Below are 23,704 nucleotides of genomic sequence, written 5' to 3' on the forward strand. Positions count from 1 at the left end.
GAATCTTCTACTCCTGGAATCTCCTACTCCAGAAATCTCCTACTCCTGGAATCTCCTACTCCTGGAATCTCCTACTCCTGGAATCTTCTACTCCTGGAATCTCCTACTCCTGGAATCTTCTACTCCTGGAATCTCCTACTCCAGAAATCTCCTACTCCTGGAATCTTCTACTCCTGGAATCTCCTACTCCTGGAATCTCCTACTCCAGGAATCTTCTACTCCTGGAATCTCCTACTCCTGGAATCTCCTACTCCTGGAATCTCCTACTCCTGGAATCTTCTACTCCTGGAATCTTCTACTCCTGGAATCTCCTGCTCCTGGAATCTTCTGCTCCTGGAATCTTCTACTCCTGGAATCTCCTACTCCTGGAATCTCCTACTCCTGGAATCTTCTACTCCTGGAATCTTCTACTCCTGGAATCTCCTACTCCAGGAATCTCCTACTCCTGGAATCTCCTACTCCTGGAATCTTCTACTCCTGGAATCTCCTACTCCAGGAATCTCCTGCTCCTGGAATCTTCTACTCCTGGAATCTTCTACTCCTGGAATCTCCTACTCCTGGAATCTCCTACTCCTGGAATCTCCTACTCCTGGAATCTTCTACTCCTGGAATCTTCTACTCCTGGAATCTTCTACTCCTGGAATCTCCTACTCCTGGAATCTCCTACTCCTGGAATCTCCTACTCCTGGAATCTCCTGCTCCTGGAATCTCCTGCTCGTGGAATCTCCTACTCCTGGAATCTTCTACTCCTGGAATCTTCTACTCCTGGAATCCCCTACTCCTGGAATCTCCCGCTCCAGGAATCTCCCACTCCTGGAATCTTCTACTCCTGGAATCTTCTACTCCTGGAATCTTCTACTCCTGGAATCCCCTACTCCTGGAATCTCCTACTCCTGGAATCTCCTAGTCCTGGAATCTCCTACTCCAGGAATCTTCTACTCCTGGAATCTCCTACTCCTGGAATCTTCTACTCCTGGAATCGCCTACTCCTGGAATCTCCTACTCCTGGAATCTTCTACTCCTGGAATCTTCTACTCCTGGAATCTCCTACTCCTGGAATCTTCTACTCCTGGAATCATCTACTCCTGGAATCTTCTACAATTTGAGGCTGTTGAGAACTCCTTCTTATATCCTTACTCTCATTCAAAACCTATGGAGCCCTCCTGAACCAATGATTGACTGACACCCAAACCAAAAATCCAATCATAAAGATGCCACGTTGGTATCACCCTGGCTTACTCAGGCTTTTGGTCTGATGACACTCTTACATCATCTGTTTCTGACCATCAAGACTCTTTTTAAATTTCTCTTATGCAATGTGGGCATCGCTGGCAAGGCCAGCATTTATTGCCCATCCCTAATTGCCCTTGAGTAGGTGGTGGTGAGCCGCCTTTTGAACTGTTGCAGTCCGTGAGGTGAAGGTACTCCCACAGTGCTGTTCGGTCAGGAGTTCCAGGATTTTGACCCAGTGACGATGAAGAAACGGCAATATACTTCCAAGTCAGGATGGTGTGTGACATGGGTGGTAACTTGGAGGTGGTGGTGTTCGCATGCGCCTGCTGCCCTTGTCCTTCTAGGTGGCAGAGGTCACGAGTTTGCGAGGTGCTGCCGAATAAGCCTTGGTGAATTGCTCCAGTGCATCTTTCATATGGCACACACTGCAGCCACGGTACGCCGGTGGTTGGGGGAGTGAATGTTTAAGGTGGTGGATGGGGTTCCAATCAAGCAGGCTGCTTTGTCCTGGATGGTGTGGAGCTACTTGAGTGTTGTTGGAGCTGCACTCATCCAGGCAAGTGGAGAGTATTCCATCACACACCCGATAGATGCTGGAAAGGCTTTGGGGAGTCAGGAGATGAGACACTTGCCGCAGAATACCCAGCCTCTAACTTGTTGCCACAGTATTTATGTGGCTGGTCCAGTTAAGTTTCTGGTCAAGGGTGGCACTCAGGTTTTGATGCAGGGGGGATTCGGCGATGGTAATGACATTGAATGTCAAGGGTCGGTGGTTAGACTCTCGCTTGTTGGAGATAGTCATTGTCTGGCACTTGTGTGGCGCGAATGTTACCTGCCACTTATCAGCCCAAGCCTAAATGTCGTCCAGGTCTTGCTGCATGCAGGCATGGACTGCTTCATTATCTGAGGAGTTGCGATTGGCACTGAATACTGTGCATCATCGCTGTGAATATCAGCGAACATCCACATTTCTGACCTTATGATGGAGGGAAGGTCATTGATGAAGGAGCTGCAGATGCCCTGACGATCTCCTGCAGCGACATCCTGGGGCTGTGATGATTGACTTCCAACAACCACAACCATCTTCCTTTGTGCTAGTTATGACTCCAGCCAGTTGAGAGTTTTCCCCCGATTCTCATTGACTTCAGTTATACTAGGCCTCCTTGATGCCACACTCGGCCAAATGCTGCCTTGATGTCAAGGGCAGTCACTCTCACCTCACCTCTGGAATTCAGCTCCCTTGTCCATGTGTGGACCAAGGGTGTAATGAGGTCTGGAGCCGAGTGGTCCTGGCGGAACTCAAACTGGGCATCAGTGAGCAGGTTATTGGTAAGTAAGTGCTGCTTGATCGCACTGTCGATGACACCTTCCATCACTTTGCTGATAATTGAGAGTAGACTAATAGGGCGGTAATTGGCCGGGTTGGAGTTGTCCTGCTTTTTGTGGACAAGAATTACCGGGGCAGTTTTCGACATTGTCGGATAGATGCCAGTGTTGTAGCTGTAATGGAACAGTTTGGCTAAAGGCACGGCTAGTTCTGGAGCACAAGTCTTTAGCACGACAGCCGGGATGTTGACAGGGCCAATAGACTTTGCTGAATTTTTAAAAAATCATTTTTATGGGATGTGTGCGTTGCTGGCAAGGGCGGCATTTATTGCCCATCCCTAATTGCCATTGAGAAGCTGGTGGTGAGCCGCCTTCTTTAACCGATTCAGTCCTTGGTTGGGGGAGTGAATGTTTAAAGTGTTAGAGGGGGTGCCAATCAAATGGGCTGCTTTGTCCTGTATGGTGTCGAGCTTCTTGAGTGTTACTGAGCTGCAGTCCTCCAGGCAAGTGGAGAGTATTCCATCACACTCCTTACTTGTGCCTTGTAGATGGTAGAAAGGCTTTGGGGAGTCAGGAGGTGAGACACTCGCTGCAGAATACCCAGCCTCTGACCTGCTCTTGTTGCCACAGTATTTATGTGGCTGGTCCAGTTAAGTTTCTGGTGAATGGTGACCCCCCCAGGATGTTGATGGTGGGGGATTCGGTGATGGTAATGCCATTGAATGTCAAGGGGCGGTGTTTAGAATCTCGCTTGTTGGAGATAGTCATTGCCTGGCACTTCCGTGGCACGAAAGTTACCTGCCATTTATCAGCCCAAGCCTGAACATCGTCCAGGTCTTGTTGCATGCGGGCATGGACTGCATCTGCGACAGGTAGATTGGTGAGGACGAGGTCAATTAGGTTTTTCCCTCATGTTGGTTCTCACCACCTGTCACAGGCCCAGACTGGCAGCTATGTCCTTCAGGACTTGGCCAGCTCGGTCAGTAAAGGAGCTACCGAGGCATTCTTGGTGATGGACATTGAAGTCCTCCACCCAGAGTACATTCTGTGCCCTTGCTACTCTCAGTGCTTCTTCCAAGTGGTGTTCAACATGGAGGAGAACAGATTCATCAGCTGAGGGAGGGCGGTAGGTGTTAATCAGCAGGAGGTTTCCTTCACCTTGCTTTACCTAAAGCCATGAGACTTCATGAGATCCGGAGTCAATATTGAAGACTCCCAGGACCGCTCCTTCCCGACTGTATACCACTGTGCCGCCACTCCTGGTGGGTCTGTCCTGCTGGTGGGACAGGATCTACCCAGGGATGGTGATGGAGGAGTTTGGGACAGTGGCTGAAAGGTATGATTCTGTGAGTATGAGTATGTCAGGCTGTTGCTTGACTTGTCTGTGGGACAGCTCTCCCAATATTGGCACAAGTGCCCAACTGTTCGTGAGGAGGACTTTGCAGGATCGACTGGGCTGGGTGTGCCACTGTCATGTCCGTAGCCAGTACCGATATCAATGCTGGATGGTCCAAGCGGTTTTATCTGTGGTATTTATGGCAATACTAAAGGAATATGTCTCCACAGGTTGAGATACGGCCCTTTGCTGTTGGCCTTTGTTTTTATAATTCACTGCGGATGTTCTAACATTTCAGCACAATGGTAACTGCACCTGACCTTGGTTCCCAGGCTAACTGCAGTCTATTCGACCGTGGAAATCTCTTTCTCACCCCAGGCTGTCTGGTTACAGCTTCCTCACAGACTTTTAAGCATAAGAAAAAGGGTTACATGTTACACATCATTCAGGTTATCATTGCATACAGTTGATGATTACAAACTTCTACATTTAATCCTTACACACGATTATGGATCTCTTACTGACGATTATAAGATATTATTGGTTATAAGATATTAAAACAAGAATTCAAAATAAACAACGAACATGTAATTCATAACAATCTTACAGTCCCTGCCTCGTATCTCAGTCTCTGGAATTCCATTAATTCTCTCAGCTTTTCTCACAGACTGACTGTCGCTTTGCTAACAAGGCTTGTTAAAGTCTGCACCTTTAATATTTGGTCAAGCAGGCCCAAGGCCTCTTTCTTCCATTTTAAAATCTAACCGGGTCTACCCAAGGCATATTACACTGGTTTATAAACATGATTATTCAAGAATCGGCGAGCATTGACTAACAGTTACATAATACCAACCTAAACCTACAACTAATAATGTTTATTTCATGCCGTCCATGTTAGCTAGTGGGAATCTGAAATGGGGATTTCTCAGGATTCTTACACTGGGACAGACAGATACTCACTGGAGGACTTATCAGGAACAGTTGTAAGTGTGTAGCTCTCATCTCCTTACGCTGCTCGAAGCTCGAAGTCCAAGTCCCTCTGAGCTTTTGGGTGTTGTTCCATTTATCGACCCCACCCATAAAACTGGCCCCGCCGCCAGATCGGGATAATGAGCCTGGCGAGTTTCCGCTGATTGTGCCCGTTTGAGGAAGCTCTTCAAATTGAAACCATTTTTAATTTATACAGAAATTCACTAGTGTACACCAGTGAAACTAGTAAATGGTTCAATACAGTTTTAAAGTCATTTTCAGTGAATTTAATTCAGATTAATCATGGTGGAGGATTAGACAGTATTAATAAAATGCTTATTTTTTGTGACCATAGAATGATACAGAACAAAAGGAGGCCATTCGGCCCATCTTTGGTAGAGCTATCCTATTAATCCCAGTCCCCTGCTCATTCCCCACAGCCTTGTCATTTTTTCCCTTGAATTATTTATCCAATACTCTTTAGAAGGTTACTATTGAATCTGCTTCCACCGCCCTTTCAGGCAGCGCATTCCAGATCACAACAACTCGCTGTGTAAAAAATGTTTCCTCATGTCGCCTCTGGTTCTTTGGACAATCACCTTCAATCTGTGTCCTCTGGTTACCAACCCTTCTGCCATTCGAAACAGTTTCTAATTATTTACTCGATCAAAATCATTCATGATTTTGAACACGTCTGTCAAATCTTCACTTAGTCTTCTCTGCTCTAAGGCGAACAACCCCAGTTTCTCCAGTCTATCCACATAACTGAAGTCCCTCATCCCTGGTACCATTCTACTAAATTTCTCCTGCACCCTGTCCAAGGCCTTGACATCCTTCCTAAAGTGCAGTGCCCAGAATTGAACACAATCCTCCAGCTGAGGCCTAACCAGTGTTTTATAAAGGTTCTGCATAACCTCCTTGCTTTTGTACTCTATTCCTGTATTAATAAAGCCAAGGATCCCATATTATTTTAACAGCCTTCTCAACTTGTCCTGCCACTTTCAAAGATTTATGTACATACACCCCCAGGGGTCTCTTTGTTCCTGCACACCTTTAAAATTGTACCATTGAGATCATATTGCCTCTCCTCATTCTTCCTACCAAAATATCACAACACTTCTCTGCATTAAATCTTGTCTATCATTTGTCTGACCGTTTCACCAGCCTGTCTATGTCCTTCTGAAGTCTGTTACTATCCTCCTCAATATTTACAACATTTACGAGTTTCATATCGTCTGAAAACTTTGAATTGATGCCTTGTATACCCAAGTCCAGGTCATTAATAGATATCAAAAGGAGCAGTGGTCCTAATAAGGACCCAGGGATCACCACTGTATACTTCCCTCCAGTCCGAAAAACAACCATTCACCACTACTCGCTACTTTCTGCCCTTTAATCCTGTGGGCTTTAATTTTGATAACAATAGAAACATAGAAGATAGGAGCAGGAGTCGGCCATTCGGCCCCTCGAGCCTGCTCCGCCATTCAATGAGATCATGGCTGATCATCCAAATTCAGTACCCTGTCTCTGCCTTCTTCCCATATCCCTTGATCCCTTTAGCCTTAAGAAATATATCCAACTCTTTCTTGAATATATTTAATGAATTGGCCTCCACCGCCCTCTGTGGCAGAGAATTCCACAGGTTCACCACTCTCTGGGTGAAGAAATTCCTCCTCATTTCAGTCCTAAATGGCTTACCCCTTATCCTTAGACTATGACCCCTAGTTCTGGACTCCCCGGCCATCAGAAACATCCTTCCTGCATCTAGTCTGTCCAGGCCTGACAGAATTTTATAGGTTTCGATGAGATTCCCTCTCAATCTTCTAAACTCCAGTGAGTATAAGCCCAATCGACACAATCTCTCTTCATACGTCATTCCTGCCATCCCAGGTATCAGCCTGGTGAATCTTCGCTGCACTCCCTCCATGGCAAGAACGTCCTTCCTCAGATAAGGCGACCAAAACTGCACACAATACTCAATGTGCGGTCTCACCAAGGCCATGTACAACTGCAGCAAGACATCCTTGTTCCTGTACTCAAACCCTCTCGCTACGAAGGCCAACATACCATTTGCCTTCTTAACCGCCTGCTGCACCTGCATGCTTACCTTCAGCGACTGGTGCACAAGAACACCCAGGTCTCTTTGCACTTCCCCTTCTCCCAATCTATTGCCATTCAAATAATAATCTGCCTTCCTTTTTTACTACCAAAGTGGATAACCTCACATTTATCCACATTATAGTGCATTTGCCATGTTTCTGCCCAATCACCTAACCTGTCCAAATCGTACTGGAGTTTCATGACATCCTCCTCACAGCATACCCTCCCACCCAGCTTTGTGTCGTCTGCAAATTTGGAGATAGTACATCCAATTCCCTCGTCCAGATCATTAATATATATTGTGAACAGCTGGGGCCCTAGGACCGATCCTTGCGGTACCCCACTAGTCACTGCCTGCCACTCGGAAAACGACCCGTTTATTCCAACTCTTTGCTTTCTGTCCGCCAACCAGTTCTTTATCCAAGTCAATACCTTGCCCCCAATCCCATGTGCCTTAATTTTGCACGCTAATCTCTTATGCGGGACCTTATCGAAAGCCTTCTGAAAGTCCAAATACACCACATCCACTGGTTCTCCCTTATCTATTTTACCAGTTACATCCTCAAAAAATTCCAGTAGAGTAGTCAAGCATGATTTACCTTTTGTAAATCCATGCTGACTTTGTCCGATCCTGTCACTGCTTTCCAAGTGCTCTGCTATTACATCTTTTATAATGGACTCTGGCATTTTCCCCCGACCGATGTCAGGCTTACCGGTCTATAATTCCCCGCTTTTTCTCTGCCACCTTTTTTGAATAGTGGGGTAACATTAGCTACCCTCCAATCCATGGGTACTGTTCCAGAGTCTATCGAGTTCTGGAAGATGACCAGCAATGCCTCTACTATTTCTAGGGCCACTTCCTTAAGTACCCTGGGATGTAGATTATCAGGCCCTGGGGACTTATCGGCCTTCAGTCCCATCAATTTTCCGAACACCATTTCCCTACAAATACTGATTTCTTTCAGTTCCACCCTTTCATCAGACCCTGTGTTCCCTGGCATTTCTGGGAGGTTATTTGTGTCCTCCTTTGTGAAGACAGAACCAAAATATGTATTTAGTTGGTCAGCCATTTCTTTGCTCCCCATTATAAATTCCCCCGATTCTGACTGCAAGGGACCTACGCTTGACTTCACTAATCTTTTTCTCTTCACATATCTATAAAAGCTTTTACAGTCAGTTTTTATGTTCCCTGAAAGCTTACTCTCATATTCTATTTTCCCTTTCTTAATTAATCCCTTTGTCCTCCTTTGTTGAATCCTAAACTGCTCCCAATCCTCAGGATTATTGCTTTTTCTGGCCAATTTATATGTCCTCTCCTTGGATCTTATGCTATCCCTAATTTCCCTTGTTAGCCACGGTTGAGTCACCTTTTTTGTTTTATTTTTATGCCAAACTGGGATGAACAACTTCTGTAGTTCATCCATTCGGTCTTTGAATGTTTGCCATTGCCTATCCACTGTCAACCCTTTGTGTGCCATTCCCCAATGAATCCTACCCAACTCGCTCCTCAGACCATCGTAGTTTCCTTTATTTAAATTGAGGACCCTAGTTTCTGAGTCAACTACTTCATTCTCCATCTTAATGAAGAATTCGATCATATTATGATCGCTCCGACCCAAGGGGCCTCGTACAAGATTGCTAATTAATCCTTTTTCGTTACATAAAACCCAGTCTAAGATGGCCTGATCTCTGGTTGGTTCCTCGACATATTGGTCCAGGAAACCATCCCGTAAACACTCCAGGAATTCCTCCTCCACAGTATTGTTACTAATTTGGTTAGCCCAATCTATATGTAGATTAAAGTTACCCATGATGACTGCTGTGCCCTTATTGCACGCTTCTTTAATTTCCCTTTTAATGCCATCCCCAACCTCCACCTTACTGTTTGGAGGTCTATATACCACTCCCACTAACGTTTTCTGCCCCTTAGTATTTCTCAATTCTACCCATACAGATTCCACATCATCAGAGCTAATATCCTTCATTACAAGTCCCTTATGTGGTACCTTGTTATGAAAGTCTATGTACACCACATCCACCTCACTACCTTCATCAACTCTCCTCGTTACTTCATTAAAGAACTCGATCACATTAGTCAAACACGATCTGCCTTTAACAAATCTGTGCTGACCTTCATTTTCTCGACCATACTGTCCTAAATGCTGATTAATTTTGTCCCAGATTATTGTCTCTACAACTTTCCCCACCACCGACGTTAGGCTGACTGGCCTGTAGTTGCCAGGTTTAGCCCTCTCCCCTTTTTAAAAGAGCGGTGTAACATTTGCAATCCTCCGGTCCTCTGGCACCGCCCCCAGATCTAAGGAGCATTGGAAGATTGTGGCCAGAACCTCCACAATTTCTCCCCTTCCCCCAGTAACATAGGATGCATCCCATCCAGACCGGGGACTAATCTACTTTGAGGAACACACACACACACATCTACCCATATACACCCAGTCCCACAGAGTGACTTTCCTCAGTGAGTAATCTGGTAAGGAGTATGGAATGTGTTCAACCCCCAGGTATTTAACCCCAGTTTGTGGTGCATTAAACTGGGAACAGTATTTAGTTGTACATTGAGGCTCCAGTTCCAGCTTTTGTTCATTTTACTATTTATATCCCCACAGAATCCCACAGTGCGGAGGCGGGTGTAATGTTTGACATTTTCAGAAGCTGTGACCTCCCTCCCTGGAAGTCCCGGTGTTTTCTGCTGTTGTCAGATCCTCGTTTCCTCCCCTCAGGGCGGCTCTTTTCTCGAGTTGAAAAACAAAAAAATCAGTCAGAAAGGGGGATCTTGGGGAGAGCATCTCCCCCGATCCACGGCCAGTCTCTCTCCCCGATCCCCGACCAGTCTCTCCCCCCGATCCCCGGCCAGTCTCTCCCCGATCCCCGGCCAGTCTCTCCCCCCGATCCCCGGCCAGTCTCCCCCCGATCCCCGGCCAGTCTCTCCCTGATCCCCGGCCAGTCTCTCCCCCCGATCACCGGCCAGTCTCCCCTCCCGATCTCCGGCCAGTCTCTCTCCCCGATCCCCGGCCAGTCTCTCCCCCCGATCCCCGGGCAGTCTCTCCCCGATCCCCGGGCAGTCTCTCCCCCCCCCCGATCCCCGGCCAGTCTCTCCCCCCGATCCCCGGCCAGTCTCCCCCCGATCCCCGGCCAGTCTCTCCCCGATCGCCGGCGAGTCTCTCCCCCGATCCCCGGCCAATCTCCCCCCGATCCCCGGCCAGTCTCCCCTCCCGATCTCCGGCCTGTCTCTCTCCCCGATCCCCGGCCAGTCTCTCCCCCCAATCCCCGGGCAGTCTCTCCCCGATCCCCGGGCAGTCTCTCCCCCCCCCGATCCCCGGCCAGTCTCTCCCCCCGATCCCCGGCCAGTCTCCCCCCGATCCCCGGCCAGTCTCTCCCCGATCGCCGGCGAGTCTCTCCCCCGATCCCCGGCCAGTCTCTCTCCCCGATCCCCGGCCAGTCTCTCCCCGATCCCCGGCCAGTCTCTCCCCGGTCGCCGGCGAGTCTCTCCCCCGATCCCCGGCCAGTCTCTCCCCGATCCCCGGCGAGTCTCTCCCCGATCCCCGGCCAGTCTCTCCCCGATCCCCGGCCAGTCTCCCCCCGATCCCCGGCCAGTCTCTCCCCGTTCCCCGGCCAGTCTCCCCCCCCCGATCCCCGGCCTATCACTCCCGCTGATCCCCGGCCAGTCTCTCCCCAATCCCCGGCCAGTCTCTCCTTGATCCCCGGCCAGTCACTCCCCGATCCCCAGCCAGTCTCCCCCCGATCCCCGGCCTGTCTCCCCCCCCGATCCCCGGCCAGTCTCTCCCCGATCCCCGGCCAGTCTCTCCCCGATCCCCGGCCAGTCTCTCCTCGATCCCCGGCCAGTCTCCCCCCGATCCCCGGCCAGTCTCTCCCCCCGATCCCCGGCCAGTCTCTCCCCAATCCCCGGCCAGTCTCTCCCCGATCCCCGGCCAGTCTCTCCGCGATCCCCGGCCAGTCTCCCCCCGATCCCCGGCCAGTCTCCCCCCGATCCACGGCCAGTCTCTTCCCCCCGATCCCCGGCCAGTCTCTTCCCCCCGATCCCCGGCCAGTCTCTTCCCCCCGATCCCCGGCCAGTCTCTTCCCCCCGATCCCCGGCCAGTCTCTTCCCCCCGATCCCCGGCCAGTCTCTTCCCCCCGATCCCCGGCCAGTCTCTTCCCCCCGATCCCCGGCCAGTCTCTTCCCCCCGATCCCCGGCCAGTCTCTTCCCCCCGATCCCCGGCCAGTCTCTTCCCCCCGATCCCCGGCCAGTCTCTCCCCCCCGATCCACGGCCAGTCTCTTCCCCCCGATCCCCGGCCAGTCTCTTCCCCCCGATCCCCGGCCAGTCTCTTCCCCCCGATCCCCGGCCAGTCTCTTCCCCCCGATCCCCGGCCAGTCTCTTCCCCCCGATCCCCGGCCAGTCTCTTCCCCCCGATCCCCGGCCAGTCTCTCCCCCCGATCCCCGGCCAGTCTCTCCCCCCGATCCCCGGCCAGTCTCTCCCCCCGATCCCCGGCCAGTCTCTCCCCGATCCCCGGCCAGTCTCTCCCCCCGATCCCCGGCCAGTCTCTCCCCGATCCCCGGCCAGTCTCTCCCCCCGATCCCCGGTCAGTCTCTCCCTGTTCCCCGGCCAGTCTCTCCTCGATCCCCGGCCAGTCTCTCCCCGATCCCCGGCCAGTCTCTCCTCGATCCCTGGCCAGTCTCTCCCCCCGATCCCCGGCCAGTCTCTCCCCGATCCCCGGCCAGTCTCTCCCCCCGATCCCCGGCCAGTCTCTCCCCGATCCCCGGCCAGTCTCTCCCCCCGATCCCCGGTCAGTCTCTCCCTGTTCCCCGGCCAGTCTCTCCTCGATCCCCGGCCAGTCTCTCCCCGATCCCCGGCCAGTCTCTCCTCGATCCCTGGCCAGTCTCTCCTCGATCCCCGGCCAGTCACTCCCCGATCCCCGGCCAGTCTCTCTCCCCGATCCCCGGCCAGTCTCTCCCCGATCCCCGGCCAGTCTCTCCCCCCGATCCCTGGCCAGTCTCTCCCTGTTCCCCGGCCAGTCTCTCCTCGATCTCCGGCCAGTCTCTCCCCCCGATCCCTGGCCAGTCTCTCCCCGATCCCCGGCCAGTCTCTCCTCGATCCCCGGCCAGTCTCTCCTCGATCCCCGGCCAGTCACTCCCCGATCCCCGGCCAGTCTCCCCCTGATCCCCGGCCAGTCTCTCCCCCCGATCCCCGGCCAGTCTCTCCCCCCGATCCCCGGCCAGTCTCTTCCCCCCGATCCCCGGCCAGTCTCTTCCCCCGATCCCCGGCCAGTCTCTTCCCCCCGATCCCCGGCCAGTCTCTTCCCCCCGATCCCCGGCCAGTCTCTTCCTCCCGATCCCCGGCCAGTCTCTTCCCCCCGATCCCCGGCCAGTCTCTTCCCCCCGATCCCCGGCCAGTCTCTCCCCCCGATCCCCGGCCAGTCTCTCCCCCCGATCCCCGGCCAGTCTCTCCCCCTGATCCCCGGCCAGTCTCTTCCCCCCGATCCCCGGCCAGTCTCTTCCCCCCGATCCCCGGCCAGTCTCTCCCCCCGATCCCCGGCCAGTCTCTTCCCCCCGATCCCCGGCCAGTCTCTTCCCCCCGATCCCCGGCCAGTCTCTTCCCCCCGATCCCCGGCCAGTCTCTTCCCCCCGATCCCCGGCCAGTCTCTTCCCCCCGATCCCCGGCCAGTCTCTCCCCCCGATCCCCGGCCAGTCTCTCCCCCCGATCCCCGGCCAGTCTCTCCCCCCGATCCCCGGCCAGTCTCTCCCCCCGATCCCCGGCCAGTCTCCCCCCGATCCCCGGCCAGTCTCTCTCTAATCCCGGGTGAATCTCTCTAATTCTCTGCTTTTTCTCCCAGTCTCTCTGACCCTGGATGTGGAAACAGCGAATCCAGAGCTCGAGGTGTCTGAGGATCTGAAGAGTGTGAGACGGACCGAGACCGAGAGGAATCTCCCTGACACAGGGAAAAGGTTTACAGCCTGGGCCTGTGTGCTGGGTTCGGAGGGATTCACATCGGGGAGACATTACTGGGAGGTGGAGGTGGCGGGGAATCGGGTCTGGAGTCTGGGAGTAGCCGCAGAGTCTGTGGAGAGGAAGGGAGCGGTCACACTGAGCCCGGAGACTGGAGTCTGGACCATCGAGCGGTTTGATGATGATTTTAATGTAAACTCCTCCCCTCAATCCCGTCTCCCCGCCGGTCCGATCCCCGGGAAGGTGGGAGTTTATCTCAGTTATGAGTCCGGGACAGTTTCATTTTACAGCGCGGACACCAAGTCCCATCTCCACACCTTCACTGGGAATAAATTCACGGGGAAACTTTATCCTTTCTTCTGGACTTGGGATGTGAACAAGTGGCTGAGAATCTGCTCCGGCTCCGATCCGGGTCTGTAAAAGGGGCGGGGCCACGGGCCGGCCCGCATCATCCATGACCTCACAGTGATTTGACCCCGCGCCATTCGGGTCAGGAGCAGAGGTCAGGGGTCAGGAGTTGAAAAATGTAATTTCCAAATTACACATTGTAAAATCCCAATGAGACTGTAAATACAACCAATAAAAACATAAAATGTCAGAAGAAGAAAGAAAGACTTGCCTTTCTATAGCGCCTTTCACGACCACAGGGCTTCCCAAAGCGCTTTACAGCCAATGAAGTACTTTTTGGAGTGTAGTCACTGTTGTAATGTGGGAAACGCAGCAGCCAATCTGCGCACAGCAAGCTCCCACAGACAGCAATGTGATAATGACCAGATAATCTGTTTTTTGTTACGCTAATTGAGGGATAAATATTGGCCAAGACACCGGGGAAAACTCAAACACAAAAGCAAAATACTGCGGATGCTGGAAATCTGAAATAAAAACAGAAAATGCTGGAAATACTCAGCAGGTCAGGCAGCATCTGTGGAGAGAGAAACAGAGTTAACGTTTCAGGTCGATGACCCTTCCTCAGAATTCTTCTTTGAAATAGTGCCTTGGGATCTTTTACATCCACCTGAGAGAGCAGACAGGGCCTCGGTTTAAGGTCTCATCGAAAAGACACCTCCGACAGTGCGGCGCTCGCTCAGTACTGCACTGGAGTGTCAGCCTAGATTGTTGTGCTCATGTCTCTGGAGTGGGACTTGAACCCACAACTTTCTGACTCAGGAAGCGAGAGTGCGACCAACTGAGCCACTGGCTGACACAAAGACTAAAATAAAAAGTAAAACCGACAGCAACTCCATCCCAGTCCTTTCTCATCACTGCCCCACTCCTTTACATTAAAAAGCAGGTATAAGTTGTGCTCTCAAAATGAGGACATTCCTCAGTTCATCAGCACCATTAGTGATGAGAAATACACAAACTATCTCTCTTCAAGATGACGGGCAGTTTGCAAATCTTCGGTTTAACGGGCTGAATGTTCACTTTTACTGCGGTGCGGGCTGTAAAACGGGCGGCCGATCCGCTAACGCTTGTTGTGGTAAAAGTGAAAATTCACCCCAGAGTGTTTGACGTTCCCTCGCAGTTGATTGTAGTGCCACTTTCAGCCAGGAGATGGTGATGGCGAGCTGTACAAAGCGCTGTAAAGTTTTACAGTGCAGTATCTCCACCTGCTGGTGGAATCCGGTACTGAGGAAATATCAAAAACAGCAAATGCTGAAACACTCGGCGGATCAGACAATTCAGGCAGGACCTTCCTTCAGAACTAAAAGACGATGGGATCAGAAAAAAGAATGGAAAATAAACACGAGCCTAGAGTCCCTGTCGGGAAAATCCGCATTCCCGGTTTGTCCAATGTTCAAAAAAGCACAGGTTGGGATTGTGGAATTTCCCAATATGGGCTCTTGCTGTGTGTCAGGAGAGCGGAATTCCAAAATCTGGGCCTGTATTCCGAGTACAGAGAGGAGATTAATCAGTTAAAAAATCTCTGAAGTGGGTGCTGAAGACATGAAATTTATTTCCAGAGGGTGCCTGGGAGATACTTTGGTCAAAAGTGAATGGAAACTAGTTACTGGATTATCCGAGGCAGCGCCCTAGGTATGTGTCAGACCGTTACTTCACCCCTTGGTCCTGGATTTGAATCAAACAACAACAAATTGCATTTATATAGCACCTTAAACATAGTAAAATGACCCAAGGCGCTTCACAGGAATGTTCACAGAATCACAGAAACCCCACAGTGCAGATAGAGGCCATTTCGGCCCATCGAGCCTGCACCAACACATATCCCACCCGATCCCTGTAACCCCTACACCAACACATATCCCACCCTATCCCCGTAACCCCACATATTTAATCCCCCTAACACTAAGGGTCAATTTATCATAGCCAATCAACCTAACCCGCACATCTTTGGACTATCAAACTATCAAACCAAATTTGACACTGAGCTTGGTCAAAGAGGTTGGTTTAATGTAATGTCCATGTAATGTAATTAGCGCCACAGTCACTCGGAGGAATGCCAGGGTTTGATGAACAGACTGTGACTATCTTCTTGTTAAGTATTACTTCTTTGTACTGGATGTTTAATGCATAATAAACCTGTTTTACTGATACACAATATACCTGGACCCAGAGTGCTTTGTGTAGTCACGGAGAAATTATTCTAAAGAACTGTTAAAAGCGACATCATCCCTCAGTCGTCTCTTATCTGGAGAAAAGAGCCCCAGCCTGGGTGCTCGCCAGTTACTCCTCCCACTGGACGTGGCCATCAGGTGAGGACACAACTGAGCTCAGCTCTGCTGTTCCCGAGACTGGAGTTAGTGCCTTCAGGAGAAGAAGCGAGGAAATTGAGGTTTGAGGGACTTCTACAAAGAAAGCCACATTATAAAAAAGCGATTGGCTGTGCTGGTGCTCAGCTCACTGTGCCACGGTGCTCGCTGCACTCCACACATGGTGATCTCCCAGTCTGAGCTGTGCTGCCCCATTAGCTGGAGTGAAATCTCTTTTACAGCCGTCAGTGCATTGAGAAATATTGTGGTTTTCAACTTATTTTTTTCATGAGTAAGCTCTGTCACTGTAGTGTGGCAAATTCAGTTGCCCCCTTTCCCCCCGCCCCTCCAGTGCCACACATCTGTTCCCAGCTGATGGGGCTCACTGGCAAACTGTTCCTACCGGATATAAAACACAAAGTGCCGGCAGTGCATGGCAGACCAGTCAGTATCTGTAAAGAGAAAAGAGCCGATTGATGGTTTGAATGTGAATCTTTTCATCAGAACTCGTGATGAGGCGTTATACACCTGAAACACCTTTTCCAATTCAGGTTTATTGTATTAGTAGATTCTGTTTTTTATATTATTGTTCACACCATGTCTCTGCTAATACGGAAATGTAAACTGCTTCGAGCAGATACAGAAGAAGAGAGCACCTTTGTTTCATGTCTTCACCTCCCTGCCTGTGCTGGGACACGTCTTGGCTCTGATGTGAGCTCCCTGCTTCTGCTGGGATGCTGATTGCCTCTGCTGTGTGCTTCATGCATCTGCTGGTACACACCCTGGTTCTGCTGGGAAAGTCCATGCCCCTGTGTGATTGATGCTCCTTTCCTCACTTCTTTACCTGCCTCTGTTGGCCTGAGTAAGATCTGGATCTCAATGTGTGGCCAACAACAGTGCCCGTGAACTTTCTTCCACTACATCCCCGGGTATCTTGCTCCTGACAGACCAGTAAGCAGCGCCTGAACTTCCTGCTTTAGAGTTTTTGTCTGGCAACGTTTTTGTTCTTTTCGTTCGCTTTGTTTGTATTGTTAGATTAATGAATGTAATAAAGATGGCGAGACTGCTCTAAAACCACGTGATCGCTGGTTGGATGCGAATTCATTACCAACAAAATAAATCAATGAACGAATTCTGGGGAATAAATTGGTTTTTGGGCGGTAGTTGAAAATGTCCAGCTAAGTCCAGAATGAGGTGTGAACTGCAGGAATAAACACAGGAAATGCTGGAAATACTCAGCAGGTCAGGCAGCATGTGTAGGGAGAGAAACCGAGTTTCAGGTCGATGAGCCTTGGTCAGAACTGCAGGAAGCCGGTGAGCTCGCTGCCTGTAATGTGGCTCCACAGCCGGAAGGTGGCGCTCCATGGCCGTGTCTCCGGTGGATTCCCGCGGTCCGGCTCACTCGAGCTGCTTTCCCACCGCGGCCATTGGCCACACTTCCCCAAGGCCCGCCAGCTTCACTCGCTCTCAGAAGGAACCGCATGAAGGTTCCGTCAATGACCAATTCCTGAGTCTGTTCCGCGACCCGTCTGCGTGCGATTCACAGGCTGAAATAGAAGAGCCCAAGTCCAGTGACAATGACCTGGTCATTGGCTGGAGAGCCTGTCACTCAGTGAGGGGGCGTGTCCAGTGACAATGACCTGGTCATTGGCCGGAGAGCCTGTCACTCAGTGAGGGGGGCGGGTCTCTCCCGGGGGAAGCGGATTGGCCGGAGAGCCTGTCACTCAGCGAGGGGGCGGGTCTCTCGCGGGGGAAGTGGATTGGCCGGAGAGCCTGTCACTCAGTGAGGGGGCGGGGCTCGCCCGGGGGAAGTGGATTGGCCGGAGAGCCTGTCACTCAGCGAGGGGGCGGGTCTCTCTCGGGGGAAGTGGATTGGCCGGAGAGCCTGTCACTCAGTGAGGGGGCGGGGCTCGCCCGGGGGAAGTGGATTGGCCGGAGAGCCTGTCACTCAGTGAGGGGGCGTGTCCAGTGACAATGACCTGGTCAATAGTCAGTTCCAACCCTCAGCTTATCAGCTCCGTCTCATTTTAATCGGGGTTTCACTGCAGAGCAGAGGAGCGCTGCAGAGTGAGTGAAGGCGGCTGGAGAGCGGGGAGGGGGGAGCTCGGGAAACGCCTCAGAGCCCCGGGACAGACTGGCTTTAGAAAGACCCAGAGTCCAAATTCATCGGTGGAGGGTCCGGGGGACACTCGGGGACATTTCCCGATAGTCAGTCCGCCTCTGAGGGCAAGTCCGCGGGCCGGATCAACCTGTTCCAGGGTCTGATCCGACACCCCTGCTGAAAACAGATGTTTCCTCTTACGATCCAGATGCTGTCACGTTTTTCCATTTGCTCCTCACAGCAGCGCACATCTGGGGCACTAACAGATACCTCAGTGGCAGTAATTTACTGACTGGATTCAATCTAGTCTCCTCCTACACTACTAAAGTCTCTTTAAATAGCAGATATTATCACACAGACCAGAGGTTTACAGATTGAAATAACTGAAATATTAGATAAAATTAAACAGTGGTGTGAGAAACTCAAATTTGGCAAAGCCTAACGGCGCGATTTATACAAAAACAGTTGGCACGATTAAGTTACTCTCGGCTCAGTTGACACTGGTAAGATTATCTGGGGATGCAATATATAAACCAGTGTAGTTTAGCATCAAATCCCTGGGCTGGGACCTTCCACCCTCCCTCTGGCAATGAATGGACACAGCTGGGGTGAGTGGGTGGAAATGTGGCTCTGGGCGCAGTCCACCTATTTCACCGCCCATTGGATTTCCTGCCACACATGGGCAGGCCCATTGAAATAATATTCAATGCACAGAATTACTTCAGTTTCAAATACAAAAACAAAATACTGTGGAAGCTGGAAATCTGAAATAATATCAGACAATGCTGGAAATACTGAGCAGGTCAGGCGGCATCTGTGGAGACAGAAACAGAGTAAACGTTTCAGGTCTATGAGATTTCAAATAGAGACCTCTGAGGAGAAGGGGAGCAACCAGAAGGCTCCCAACCAAGACTGTGAGTACAGGGCCCAGGGAGGGAGACTGAAGCCAGGGAAAGGTCCGAGGAGCCAGGCCAAGACAGAGGCCCAGAGACCTCTGAGGGGGAGGGGAACAGCCCGGAGGCAGCGGGAAACAGCGGCTCACAGACTCAGACCTGGGAAGGGTGAACCCAGGAGCCGAGGCCCAGGGACCACGGGGTCGGAGAGGGGGACCGGGAAAGGTTGCGAACAGGGAGAGGGAAACACCAAACCCGGGGCCCCAGAAAAGCTTATTCTAAGATCAACAATACTTTCTCTACACTACCAATAATGAGCGAATCAGAAGAGCCACAACAGCCCCCGAGGGACACTGAGAGCAACTGCTTCCAGATTCCCCCCAACACCACAAAAAATGCTATAAAATCGATCAAGCATGAGCAGATGAGAGAAAAACCAGAAACTCTTTTTGCTGACTGGTACAACACTGGGACAAAATGTAACCTCATTTTCTACTCAGATCAGCCAGCGGCGTGGATCACAGCAATAAAATCACACTGTACCAGTGTTAAGCTAGAAAAAACCGCTAATGGGTCCAAAATGAAAATTAACACACCAGGAGACAGGGCAACCACGACTGTCAACGTGTACGATACTGGAACAATATTAGTGCAAGGCAACCTCGACAACTTTGCAACGGCCTTCAAGACACTGAAAGGAATAACTGAGAGGGGAAGGAACAGCCCCAGAGTGGCTAACAGGGGAAAAGCGACCCGCACTCCCCTCAACATTGACAACTTACCAGGAGGAAATCAGCCTGGCCAGGAGGTGAATGAGCCACACAGCTCAAACCAGACACTAACCCCGGGGACCCACAGCCACATGATACAACTGACAAACACCAGCATAACTACCAGGGAGGAAGCCACACACAGTCCCCCTACCATTCCCAGCTCACCAAGAGAAGAGCAGCATAGCCAGGAAGTGAGTGAGCCTTCCAGGGTCGACCAGACACATACCCCGGGATCACACAGCCAGATACAACTAAAAGATAAATTTAATCAATTAGAGATAGAGATGGTTAAACTTAGAGAGGAGTTCCTTAAAATGAATCACGAACAAAAGCAAGAGAGGGAGAGACACAAGAGAGAGCTGAATCTACTTGAGAACCAGGTGAATCTACTTGGGAATCGGGTGAAAGAGCTGCAGGAAAATGAAGAGAGCCATAGAGGAGAGATAACACCATTAGGCCAGCAACCAGAGGATAGAGATAAGACAAGACAGAGCCCGACGGAACGGCTGCACTCCCACACGGAACAACAGCAGCAGACACACAATACAAGGGGTGCCACACAGACCGACCAGCATACTGAATCTCAATCTTCCCCCACCACCGTGGAACCACAAGCGAGCCGCTCACAAGAGGAACGCACACACCAGACACCCCAGCCCAACACACACACTATGAGTCCAGGCGAAAGCCACCAGACAGTAAACACAAACAAGGCTGACATCGTAATACTCATAGACTCAAATGGGAAATTTCTATGGGAGAAAAAGCTCTTCCCCAGAAGTAAAGTAGAAAAGATCTGGTGCCCAACAACAGACAGAGCCATGGGATGGCTGACCAAAACCCGATTAGGCTCCCCCCAACACATAATAATACACATGGGCACAAATGACCTAAAGGCCCAACAGAAAGAGGTAGCAACATCGCTCAGAGCAGTGATTAGGAAGGCAAGCAGTACATTTCCAAACACTAGAATCACTGTTTCCACAATATTGCCGAGAACAGACTTCAACAACAACACAATTCATGAGATAAATGCCAGCATAGCAAGAGACTGCGAATCAAAACACAACGTGCACCTGGCCCAACACCCCACCCTCGATGAGGAATGTCTTTACGACCACGTCCACATCCAAAGGAAAAGAATATCGATCTTTGCTAAAGCCCTGAAGGACGTCGCTTTTAACCGGGTCCATACCCAGACTCCAAGAGGACCCCCCCCCCGACCACCAGAGATCAGCGGGGTACATATCAGGACCACTACAAAGACCACCACCACACCAACCGAGACCAGAGAGGATCCCCATGCACAACAACAATATCAGACCTGCACCACTCCTGTCCCACAGGGGAACAGGACCGCTCCCAGCCAGACAGAGGGAGAGATGCACAGGACGTACGCAATACCTCAGACAGAGACAATCCATTAAGAGACAATAAGCAGATGTGCAGCAGCATCTACTTCCGCCTTATAGATCAAGGACTAATTAATAGAAAGAACTGTAACCAAATAGAATTAACTTTTATAGACAACTGAGATGATCTTTTTTTCCCACACTTAGACACGACAAACACGTACCACTCTTTAACCTATCATAGTAAAAGATCAAACTTAACATGAAATCCTTATATATTTCGACCTGGAATATCCAAGGTCTACGCTCTTCGGTGCTCGACGTGAAGAGTAGGACCCCAGAGTTCATAGATGAAACTAAAGATCTAGATATTATCATTTTACAGGAAACTTGGTATAAAGGAAAAGGACACACTGGCTGTCCCCAAGGGTACACTGAGCTGGTGGTCCCCTCCAATAAATTACCAAGAGTAACCCAAGGCAGAGACTCCGGAGGCATACTGATCTGGTTTAAAACAGAACTTAAGAATTACATCAAATTTATAAAAAAGGGCGAAAACCACATGTGGCTCAAAATTGAGAGGGAGATTATCTCTAACACCCAAGATGTTTACATTTGCGCACTTTATATCCCCCCAATGGATTCCCCGTACTTTAAAGAGGACACCTTCTCCAACATAGAGGGGGAAATTATCTAATACCAGGCCCAGGGGAACGTGTTGATCTGTGGGGACCTCAATTCAAGAATGGGCAAAGAACCAGACTTCACCAATAATCAGGGAAACAATTACATATTCGGGAATAACCACTTTGATATCCCTTCCCTTCCATACAGGCATAACTGCGACAAACAGACAAATACCAACGGAAAACAGCTCCTACAGCTATGTCGAAGCCTGGGTCTGTACATTGTCAATGGTAGGTTCATAGGAGACCTCCTAGGAAGATCGACCTATTGCTCACCTCTTGGCTGCAGCACAGTAGACTATATGATTACAGATTTGGACCCATCCACTTTCAGAGCATTCACAGTCAAACCACAAACAACACTGTCAGACCACAGTCAAATTACTATGTATCTCAAAAAGACAGAAACAAACAACATAGAAACACAACCCAGTAAACTGTACAACACCAAAAAATCGTACAGATGGGCCAAAAATGACACGGAAAAATACCAGAAAACAATTAGCAATGCATCAACTCAAGCTCTCTTGGACACCTTTCTGGATAACATATACACTCACAATAAAGAAGGCGTAAACCGGGCAGTAAATAACCTAAACAATATTTTTGATAATTTGGCAACAAGTGCAAACTTGAAAGCTCGCAAGAACAAACCCAAAACAAAAAACTATGAAAAATGGTTTGACACAGATTGCCATAACATGAGGAAAAAACTTAGAAAAATATCAAACCAAAAACACAGACATCCAGAAAACGAGGAATTACGCCTTACTTATTGTCAGACACTAACACAATACAGAAACACACTCAGAACCAAAAAAGAGCAATATATTAAGAATACACTCAGCTACATGGAGGAATCCATTGATTCCAATTGTTTCTGGGACAACTTGAATACACTACACAAAAAACAACACGACGACTTGGCCATTCAAAATGGGGACACATGGGAAAACCACTTTGAAAAATTATACCAGAAAAACACACTAAGGCCAGAGCAACACCAAATATGCAAAAAACTGGAAAAGCTAGAAATGGCCATAAAAGATAACCAAAACCCGCTAGACTCCATAATAACAGAAAAAGAACTTTTTGAAAAACTCAAGGACCTGTGACCAGGAAAAGCTTGCGGGACAGACGGCGTACTAAACGAGATGATTAAACACACAGACGACAAAATGAAACTGGCTATCCTAAAACTCTTCAACTTGGTTCTGAGTGTCGGTTACTTCCCTGATATCTGGAACAAAGGACTCATAACGCCCATATACAAAAGTGGGGACAAAGCCGACCCAAATAACTATCGAGGCATCTGTGTAAACAGTAACCTGGGGAAGGTATTCTGTAGCATCATAAACAAAAGACTTATAAACTTCCTTGAGGAGCACAATGTCTTGAGTAAAAGCCAAATTGGATTCCTGCCAAACTATAAAACATCAGATCATATCTTCACCCTACAGACCCTAATTGACAAACACGTTCACCATAACAAAAGCAAAATCTACGCATGCTTTATAGATTTCCAGAAGGCTTTCGACTCCATCTGGCATGACGGTTTATTCCTGAAACTTATCGAAAGCGGGGTAGGGGGAAAAACATATGATGTAATTAAATCAATGTATACAAACAACAAATGTGCAATTAAAATTGGAGACAAACAAACAAAATACTTCCCACAGGGGCGGGGGGTGACGCAGGGCTCGCCAATCTCACCGACACTCTTTAATATTTACATAAATGAATTGGCAAAACTACTTGAACAATCTACAGCACCCGGCCTCACCCTATATGAATCCAAGGTTAAATTCCTCCTCTATGCAGACGACCTGGTTCTGCTGTCACCAACTAAGGAGGGTCTACAGCAGAACCTGGATCTGCTGGAGTCGTACTTCCAGACTTGGGCCCTGACAATAAATCCCCAAAAAACCAAAGTCCTTGTGTTCCAGCAAAGATCCAGACATCAGGGACCCAAAATAAATTTCACACTAGGAACAACCAAAATTGAACAAACCACTAACTACACATACTTGGGCTTGAAAATCAGTTCTACGGGGAACTTCAAACTGGCTGTGAATGAACTGAAAGAGAAAGCAAGAAGGGCTTTCTATGCCATTAAAAAATCAATCCAAATAGAAATCCCAATTAGCATTTGGCTAAACATTTTCAAATCAGTAATTGAACCAATTGCACTCTATGGCAGTGAGGTATGGGGGCCGCTAACACAACAAGAATTTGCAAAATGGGACAAACACCCAA

The 23,704-nt window shown here is 49.8% G+C and overlaps 1 pseudogene across 1 annotated transcript in view; it reads left to right on the top strand.

The window, feature by feature from the left end:
• Nucleotides 1–15,494, top strand: part of LOC147096314 (zinc-binding protein A33-like) — a 39,614-nt pseudogene extending 24,120 nt beyond the window's left edge. The window contains exon 6 of the transcript XR_015074596.1: nt 12,820–15,494. The product of XR_015074596.1 is annotated as a zinc-binding protein A33-like (transcript). The remainder of the gene's footprint in view (nt 1–12,819) is intronic.
• Nucleotides 15,495–23,704: the final 8,210 nt, after the last annotated feature.

Source organism: Somniosus microcephalus, unplaced genomic scaffold (assembly GCF_052327205.1).
Source record: "Somniosus microcephalus isolate GS21.2 unplaced genomic scaffold, FLI_Smic_1.0 unresolved_chr1, whole genome shotgun sequence".
In the NCBI taxonomy this organism is placed as follows: Eukaryota; Metazoa; Chordata; class Chondrichthyes; order Squaliformes; family Somniosidae; genus Somniosus; species Somniosus microcephalus.